Source organism: Topomyia yanbarensis, chromosome 3 (assembly GCF_030247195.1).
Source record: "Topomyia yanbarensis strain Yona2022 chromosome 3, ASM3024719v1, whole genome shotgun sequence".
NCBI classification, from domain to species: domain Eukaryota; kingdom Metazoa; phylum Arthropoda; class Insecta; order Diptera; family Culicidae; genus Topomyia; species Topomyia yanbarensis.
This window is the reverse complement of record NC_080672.1, coordinates 380,180,129-380,184,214: the sequence shown is the minus strand read 5'-3', so window position 1 is coordinate 380,184,214 and position 4,086 is coordinate 380,180,129.

Genomic DNA, 4,086 nt, shown 5'->3' with positions numbered 1-4,086 from the left:
ATATTCATGACTACCAAAAGGTCTCAACAAATTCGCTAAAGACACGAACTCTGTTACTATTTTCTGAAAAATTAATTCTGCATAATTTTAAAACTTCAATAATTACGGTTTCGGAATTATGCCGTTTGAACAGTATGATCGATTTTCACCAAACCGAATTTCTGGCCGCTGATTTCAAGTAAGTAGAAACAAAGTCGTTCTACACTCGTTCAAAAGAAACTTCTTCGAATGCTGAATATCTATTATAACACATTGAAACCCCGATTTTATCAGCTAAAAATGAACATATGTTTGATGGGCTCTAGCAGACGAACAAGACTGAATTCGAGAAAATCTTTTCTTGAGCATGTTTTCCTTATCATGAAGATATGCGAAATATGCGAAAATAAAAAGTTCATCATAATCAGAAATAGTTATCAGACTACATCAAGGGACGAGAAGAATATTTTAACAGCTTCAGTTTATTATAAAGAAAAAAAATTGCCCGATTTAGTCAACGTCCCCATTTTGTCAGCCTAAAATACACCATGAGACTGATAAAAATGGGTCTTTATTGTATGTATTATTCGCTGTGTTTCACATTAATAGGTACATTTCATTTTTGGAGATTGTTTTATTGCATCGAACTACAACAATTTTTAGGTAGTTTTCAAGGGGTTATTTTATAGATTTGTTCCAAAATTTGGCGAACCTATTCCAATTCGTATACCAATTAATTGGTATACTTAAGGGTTTATATGTTGCAGATAGAGAAAATACTGAAATTTTCAGCTTTTTTCCTACACAATATTACGAAAGCTTTTAAACAATTTTTCCTAATAAGTTTGTGTAAATTATAAACTATTTGAAATTTTTTAATAGTTTTATTTTTTATTGAACCGTGATTTTTTAATAAATAGTGACCATCGCTTCACAACGTAGTCTATTTTTCATGGCTTGCGGTGAGCACGATCTCTCGAATTGCTGAACTGAAAATTATGGAATAGAAATTATTTTTTAGTATTCTTTACAGATTTAATTCGCCGCGCAGATAGCTCTGAATTAGACCCGCTGGTGCCCTAAGACGATTTCGCTAGATTTTCAGAGCACTGTGCACCCAGTGCATTAACGCAAGTGACGGAAGGTTATCGAAAAGTTTCGTTAAAATGAAAATTCCAGTAATGATGAAGATTTTCCCAAACCGTTCGTTTTCGTGAGGTTTTTATTTGTTGTTTGGCATTAGGATTAGCGATAACAATTCAAATCAAGGATACTACTGGGAAGTCACCTTTAGAAAAAGTCGATGTCGAAGTAAAATTTGGAACTATGCACGCATGCACTTCAGAGATAGCGTGATATCAGGAGCTGCGATTTCATTTCAACGCTTTTTTGTGAAAAGGGCGATACTTACAATTGTAAACATAAGGCTTTTTTCATACATGCGAATGGGGGCTTTGAAACGCAACAAATTAACCTAAAAATTTGGATTCTACGATATTGCTTTCTTAAACTACAGCAAAAAATACAACGGGCGAAACTGTATTTTTGTTTGTTTATTTAAAGTTTAGCCCTCCACACTCCAATCAAATAAACAGGGCGATACTTTTTTTGCTAGCAGTTTAGAGGCGAAACTGTTATTTTCGTATTTTTTTAGGATTATCAAGCTGATACCAGCTGTAAATAGTAACAATGATCGCTATTGAAAAAACACGGACGAAATCGGTGGTGCAGAACGGTAGTTATTGTAAAAAAACGTAAGGGCGATACTTCAATGCTCATAGGTGGGACCGAAAAAGTAAACAATCGCCAAAGGGCCGAAACTATCATTTTGTCAATTTCAATAGCAAAAACAAATTTTAATTTAATAATTTCAAATACTTTATGAAGTTTTGGGTTTCGATCACTGAATCATGCAATCTAGGATGTAAAAAAACACAATAGTTCTTAAATAGGAAATAAAACCAAGTCTGGAAATATTCACTGTTGATTTTCTTTGAATGGTATCACTGCTAGTATCGCCCTTTTCAAGAAAAAGCGTTGATTTCTTAGTTCTCAGTCGCGTTGGGAATGTGAGTAAAGTATAAACTTCAAATCGATTAAAAAAAAATTTCGATTTTTTTGGCTCAGTACAATATATAACCCCTTTAGGAAAATTCAGTTTTCCCACCACAATATAGATATTTTATTAACAGAGCATTAACAATAATTCGTTGGTATGTCTATTTTATGGGCCAATTTTTCGCTTTCCCATTGATTTGGTTTGAGATTTCTAGCACTGATGTTGTCCTATGCTGATTTGAGCAATTCTCTGAGTCCTGCCACTATCCCATGTAGTATGTTATCAAAAACATCGCGAAGCATCAAGTTCTAAATGTTCTCAAACGAGATAATATCCGAAGAGAGTGATAAGAGTTATAAGAAATGTCTCATCACACTGTTAGGTGGATTAAAAACGTTTTTTTTATTTTAAACCGCAGCTATGTAGGATTTAGCCTAATAGAAATTCTACCTTTAAAAGTAAATTCATTGCTGGATCCATTCCATCTTCTTTGCAATGCAAATTATCACCTGCCAAACGAACGGTACGGTGTACCAACCGAAAAAGTGAATAATTTATTAACCTTGTTTATATTACAGAAAATATTTTCCGCTCCCAAACCTTCCATCTCCCATGCAGCTTCTCTCATAGAAAAAAAAACTCACTACAAAGGATCTGCAAAACAACAAAAAAATCCATGGGCAGAAAACACACCACCGACTCAACCGAGCGTTATTGTTGCGAAATGGGTCCCAATGAAAATAATCAATTATTTATTTTACACAGAAGTTTAAAACTCGACCGAGAGCGCCCAGAGCACGAGTGCAAAAACTGTAGACGGGTTGAACAATATCCGACCAACTCAAATTGGCTACCATCGTTTACAGTGGCAACAAATAATCTACCGAGAAATGGTTATGGTGCCTCGTGCACTTACAACAAAAAAATACCCACACACACACACCCACATACAGACGGGCAACGCAAACAAAAGGTCAACGGAGAGTTTATGAAAATTTAATAATTGCCACTGGAGAATTTTCCGAGCCGAACTAAACTATTCCGGCCGGTAAAAACAGGTAAATTAACTAGTAGCTTTTACTGTTGTCGTTGTTACAGTGGGGTGGTGGTGTTGAACTTCGCCGGGGAACTACAAAACCGTTTTAGATGTATGAATTAAACGTTAATTGGAAATTTGCTGCTTGCGGCTGTAAATTGGGAAAACAGATTAAATTTCTCTGAAATGCTATTCAGCGAAAATGTTGAAAACGTCAGTTGAAATGAAGTGTCCAAGAACTAAATGTTGCACACAAATTACAGTGACTAAAACTTTTTTTATATTTTCGACACTAATTTTGTTGAAAACTATGAATGTGCATGTAAAACAAAAGTTAGCTATGATATCCATAAACTTCCGACCTAGGATAATAATTCAAAATTTCACGATTTCTAAGCTTCCAAGCAAACGGCGCCGAACAATGCATCGTTTAATCACGCCACTGAAATATCAATTTATCGTCGGACAATCAGCAAAGTGTGTTGAATCGAATTCCATCCCGGCCGGATTCGTAATTGAAACCTTCCATCCTGTCGCGGCCACAAAGCACTTCCGCGGGGACGGTCCCCCGGCCGACCTCATATCGGTGTGGCCATTTAGTTTGGGAATACTATTTCCGGTCAGCAGCCTATTATATGATCTGTGTGTGTGCGTTTGCGATGCTGTGATGGCTCATTGCCAGCCCGGTGCCGGTCCCGGGATCAGCAATCGAGCAATCGGATACCCGGTCAGTTGTAAAATGTTGCTCGGACAGGAGATGCCACTTCCCGCACTGTCCGGTGCAACGAATGAATTCGCAACTTGGTAGGAGATGAAACGGGAAATAAATTATTGAGTATAAATTTTATCACGTTTCATAACGGACAATGTGGAATGGGGGGGGAGTGGGTTGCATCATGACAATAACCGATCCACATGAGCCGACATAAATAACACATGACCCACGGACGGAGCGGCCGCGCTTTGGCAGTAGCTGAACGGTACACGAAGATTGCACTCCGATTGCACTTTG